Genomic DNA, 6000 nt, shown 5'->3' with positions numbered 1-6000 from the left:
AAACCAATAGAATAAGAAGTAGATTATTTTGCAATGTTGAGAAAACTGGCTATTTGAAAAAAAAAGCCTCACCTCACATCATGCACTAAAATAAACTCTAGATTAATTCATTAGCTAAATAAAAAAATGAAATCATAAATGCCTAGAATAAAATATAAATAAAAATGTAACTGACAACTAGATGGGGAAGAACTTCTACTCCATAAAAGCAATGAAGAAATCACAGAGTAAAAATTTAATATATTTATGTATATGTTGTATTTTCTATACAACAAAAAGAGTAAAAATAATAGCACAGCCATAAAACATTTTAAAAATATTTCCAATAAATATGACCAAAATTAATGTTCTTGATATAGTTAACTAACAAGAATGTAACAAGAATGACACTTTGTTGGCAAAACATGTAACCAAAACAGTTCACAAAAGAAATTAACATCAAATATAGTAATCAAAGAAATGTAACTTCAGTAATATTTCTCATGTAGTACTGGTATAAAGTGAGATGAATATTTTCATATATTGGGAAGAGTACAGGCATCCTTTCTGAAAAGCAATCTCTGCGCGTGTATGCATATACACATATGTATATATAACACACAAAATTTATGAAGCCATAAAATGTTCATATTACAACCTTTTGAGAATGTATCCTAAGAAAAATCAAACTATATATAAATAAAAAAGCCCACAGCAGCATTATTTATAATGATACAAAGTTGGATAATTAAATATTTATCAACAGGGAGATGTTTATATACATCTAAAAATGGAATATAATGCAGCTATTAATAGTCATGTTTTTAAAGAACATTCACTGCCTGGGAAGATATTAATACAATAGGTAATAAAAAAATGCAGATATGCAACTACATGTGTAAACTTATACTAATTTTAAAAAGATATACCTTGTGCAAAGGAGTCAAGTACATACATCAAAGTATTGATGATGGTGAGGTTATAGGTGATTTTTTTTTTAAAGATTTTATTTATTTATTTGAGACAGAGAGAATGAGAGAGAGAGAGCACATGAGAGGGGGGAGGGTCAGAGGGAGAAGCAGACTCCCTGCTGAGCAGGGAGCCCGATGCGGGACTCGATCCCGGGACTCCAGGATCATGACCTGAGCCGAAGGCAGTCACTTAACCAACTGAGCCACTCAGGCGCCCGGTTATAGGTGATTTTAATTATAAAAGTATTTCCCAATAACTTTCAGATTTTCTTATGGCCATATTTTATTTCTAAAATCAGATAAATGACAAGCATGATTTATGATGGAAAATTTATGACTCTGCCTGTTTTCCCTTTGTGGACATGCTCCTGGATAGTTTGCATTGCTTTGGAATTTTTAATTTTTTATTAAAAAGATTGCTAGTATTTTTTCCCCACTCTCTTAGCTCTGATTTTGCCCCCAAATTTCTTTTTTTCTTTTTTTTTAAGATTTTATTTATTTATTTGTCAGAGAAAGAGTGAGCACAAGCAGGGGCAGTGGCAGGCAGAAGGAGAAGCAGGCTCCCCACTTAGCAAGGAGCCCAATGTAGGACTCCATCCCAGGACCCTGAGATCATGACCTGAGCTGAAGGCAGTCACTTAACTGACTGAGCCACCCAGGCGTCCCTGTCCTCAAATTTCTTAAGAGGCACTGGTCCTTTTTTAAAAATATGTTCTCTAAAATCCAATTTCTTTACTGATCTGAAGATCATATTTGACTATGGATAGGAATTACTGCAACTGTATGTCTTGGAATCATTCCAATTAAAATATTAATTAGGACACTCACCACCAATTTTCTGCATAACTTCTTTGTGAAGTGAATTCATAAGACAAATTTCTTTCAAAGACATTCTTCTGTTGTCCTCCTTCATCCCCTTTAAAAGTTTTTCCTCCCTTTTTCCTTATCTTGTTTCCTCTTCCCTCTCCATTCTCTTTCTCTGGTTTCTCTTTCCCTCCTTTACCTTTTCCTACCTGTCCCTTTCCCTTACTTCTGCTCTGAGCAACTATATCTACTTTACTTTCTTTGCTTACTCTTCTCCATTTATCTGTTTTATGCCAGTCTTACTTTTTCCTACATGAATTCTTTTGATTTTCCAGTCAATTCTCTGTACTCTACTTATCTATAAGTCCTAAAGTTTGATGCCTTGGACATACTGAAGTGCTTATTGACTGGCATAACATTTCTTCTCTTTTTCCTATTAAGAAAAAATTCATTTTTGTAACTTGATCGGCATTGGCTTTTGGAGTTTGATGGTTATGTTGCTGATACGTGTTCATTTTACTTTCCACTATAAGCCTTAGACTCTCTTGTGATTTCATTTTACATTGGTGCATTTGATTCTTCTTTCCTTTGTGAATCACATTACATTTATGAATGCTTTATTGAATCTTATTTTATTGATTTCTGCCCATTTAAAAATTTAATCCTGCTTGTACTCTACTTTTATGCCTATCCTGCAATGTGCAGGAACATCTGCAAATTTTATTAGGTATTCTCTACCTTCTACTCTCTAAGTTGTAAATGAAAATATTGAATTGTATTGAATTCAGAGTGGACCCCTAAGGGACCTACCTGACACCTTCACCCAATGCAGTATTGAACTGTCAATAACAACTTTTTTTCTGTATCTAAACTATTCATCTTATGACACTTCCATCTAATTCATCCTTTTAAAACATTTTTGCTAGCCCAAGTCTCCACCAAATTTTTCTTTTTTTTAAAGTACTAAACTTATCCTCTTGAAGGAAGGATTGAATTATAGTTTCACATGATTTGTTTTTGACAGACTCATGCTACCTATTACTTGTTATTTCTTTCAGGTTTACATTGATCATTATCAAGAGCTTCACATATTGTGTTAGCTGTTCATTGCAATGATTCAGTGGTGAATTTATTGATTATTGCCTTCTGGAGTCATGTTATTCTCTCCACACAGCCCTCCTACACTTTCTGAAGGTCCTGGTTGTTCAACAGGCTACTAGAATAGCTGTCTTTTTTATCTATATAATTTATCTTACATCTCTTTTGGTTTCAAAGGATCATCTCTTGGTCCATAATATAGGCTATGACCATAAAGTATTTTCTGTTCTTCCTAGTGAGTGTTCAGCTCTAAAACATTCCATTTGTGTATTTATTGAATAAAGTTGGTCTTCTGTTTTTGCTTTATATTTGTTTCTTAAGATCAGATATTTATTTTGGAGGCATCTCTATAATTCCTATTCCAACCCCTTACACAAATAAAGCCCTTAAAATTATTTGTACCATAGAAAAGGATTTTTTATAACCAAGGTGTGACAAAGACATTTCTAACTATAATGCAAAATACGAAGCCATAGAAGACAATATTGGTAATATTGACTTCTTAAAAATAATTAAAAAAAATCATGGCGGGAAGTGGTGAGGCCAGGTGGCCATGTAGGGCAGCAGGCTTAGGAACTGCCTCACACAGCCTGATGGGTATCCCTGTTGCAGTGCTGCTCAGGCTTGGGCTGGCCCAGAGGCCAGTGATGGTCCATGGATGTCCCTGAGGAGCCGCTGCTGCTGGTGACCTACACAAGCCCATTGTTACCTGTGCTGGAGATCAGAATTGATTTACCTCTATTTATCCAGTGCTTTCCTAGCAACTTCCAAGAGAACAGATGGAATGGAGAAGGTACTATAGCCAAGCTCCAAAGATGATTCACCTAGAATCTAACTTTGTTCAATTCAAAGAGGAACTGTTGCTCAAAGAAGGAAACAAAGTCCTGCTTACTTTCCCCTTTTTTTCATATTTATTGGATGGAATGCTATGATACTGGTGTATAAAGCTACAGTAAAAGATGACCTTACCAAGTAGCTGAATGTTCTGAAAGGTCATAGCTCTGTGGACTGGCTAATAGTGGTGGTTGAAAACTGAATGGGAGAAAATCAGAGAGAGAGACAAACCACGAGAGACTTGACTCCAGGAAACAAACTGAGGGTTGCAGAAAGAGAGGTAGGAGGAGGGTAATTGGGTGATGGGTATTAAGGAGGGAATATGATATAATGAGCACTGGGTGTTGTATGCAGCTGATGAATCACTGAACACTACATCAAAAACTGGAGATGTACTATATGTTGGCTAATTGAATTAAAATAAAATTAAAAAAAGAAAATGATGCCAAGGAGGGAAAAAAAAAAACAAAACAACAAAACCAACATCCTTCCCTGAACTCCTATTGTGGACAAAATAAGAAATGATTTTTGTAATAAACAGAGTGACAGGTGTGTCATGCTCTCCAACCCCTTAAAGGACTCTTCTTGAACTCAGGAATCCTTGGAATATCTTCCTTACCAAACTCAGGACATGGCTTCTTATGTCTTTTACCAAAAACCTAGGCAAGTTTGAGGATGAACTGAGAACCTTGACGGAGAAGAGGACTGAGCCAGGCTGGAGCTTTTGTGAGTATTTCATGGTTCGGGAGGAACTTGCCTTTGTATTTGATATGCTGCAGCAATTTGAAAATGCCCTGGTACAATATAATGAACTGGATGCCCTGTTTTCTCAGTATGTTGTCAGCTTTGGTTCTGGGGATGGTGCCAACTGGCTGACTTTTTTCTGCCAGCCAGTGAAAAGCTGGAATGGATTGATCCTCCAAAAGCCCATAGACATGGAGAAGTGTGAATTGATACAGAGGCAAGAAGCCACCCTGTTAGATCTGTGCATTTACCTATTTTCTCACCAGTACTCCTTGCTTCTGTTCCTGTAGAGGCTGTGGGAGGTGGCTCAGCATGCCCTAGAGCTGCTGCAAAATTGTGTGCAGGAACTGATGCTCTTAGAAGTCTGTTCCACCTGGTGCTCTGGACTGCTGTCTTGGGGGTACTGCAGAGGATAGAAGGTTGTTGTGACTGGGCGGAGATAGACTCAAACATTGCCCATACTTTAGGTTTATGTAGCTATGCTACAGAAAAGCTGAAGTCCTTCGTCTATCTGTGTGGACTTGTGTCAGAAAAAGGACCTAACTCCGAGGACCTCAACAGGGTAGTTGATCTTTTGGCAGGTTTGGGAGCTGAGAGAACTGAAACAGCCAACACAACTCAGAGTCTCAAAGAAGCATTTTCATCAGTAGAAGCTTTTGAAAAACACTACTTAGATCTGTCCCATGCTGCTGTCAAAATGCACACTAGGATTGGGAAGATCCTGTCTGCTAATTTCATTGGGAAGGATACTGCAGAGTTTTACATGTAATTGATTTTGAACTTTTCTTTGAGTTTCAAACATTTCACACATGTAGTAAAAGAAGGCTTGTTATGTATGGATTAATATGAAGTGTAATAAATTTTTAGAATGAAAAATGTAGAATCTGTCAACCAATCATCATCAGTTTTTTTTTTCCAATTTCTTCTGAAAGCTAGATGGAGAGATTTTCAGCTTGCTACCCTTAATCCTTATCGATCTTTGTGTTTCTTTTATTTAATTAAATTAATGTAATGTACTTCCATTATATATTCAGGTGGCATATATATTTAAGTGGTATATATAACATATATGATATATAGTATTACAATTTTATTTAATTAAAGAATTATGAGGAAATAAAGAATCTATATACAGTGGCATAAATTGGAATCCAGATTCTTTTTTTGGGGGGGGAATCTAGATTCTTAAATATATAACATTTTCTCTAGTTTATATCAGTTGCCTTTTGTGAGGATTGAAAGTCTCAAGATCAGTGATGTAAAGTACCTGCAGTGATTTAAAGTACCTGCTATATCCATGAGAGAGGGGTGCTCTTTTATGACTGACTGAGAGACAATGTGCACAAATACTGCAAATGTTGCCAGTCTAGGTCCAGTTTTGGAATTGGGTTCCAGAGAAAAAATTCAGAACTTACATAATTCTCATGTATTGGATAAAATCAGCCTATCAAAGAGAAGAAACCCCAGCTGGAAGTGTAATTGCTATTTCACAGCCCTGGAAAGGGATATAAATTATAAGGAAAAAGATGTTTACGTTTTCTCAAATGTGTGTTTGAAATGCTAACTTGAA

At 36.0% G+C, this 6000-nt stretch overlaps 1 pseudogene; it reads left to right on the top strand.

Moving 5' to 3' along the window:
- The first annotated feature begins 3506 nt into the window (after positions 1-3506).
- LOC123843209 (trafficking protein particle complex subunit 10-like) lies at positions 3507-5243 on the top strand (annotated as a pseudogene).
- The last annotated feature ends 757 nt before the right edge of the window (positions 5244-6000 follow it).

The sequence above is a fragment of the Mirounga angustirostris genome, unplaced genomic scaffold (assembly GCF_029215605.1).
Source record: "Mirounga angustirostris isolate CCGP_5_RB_7025 unplaced genomic scaffold, mMirAng1.0.hap1 SCAF_11, whole genome shotgun sequence".
Lineage (NCBI taxonomy): Eukaryota > Metazoa > Chordata > Mammalia > Carnivora > Phocidae > Mirounga > Mirounga angustirostris.
The sequence above is the reverse complement of the archived record's forward strand: the minus strand, read 5'-3'. Positions and strand labels throughout refer to the sequence as shown.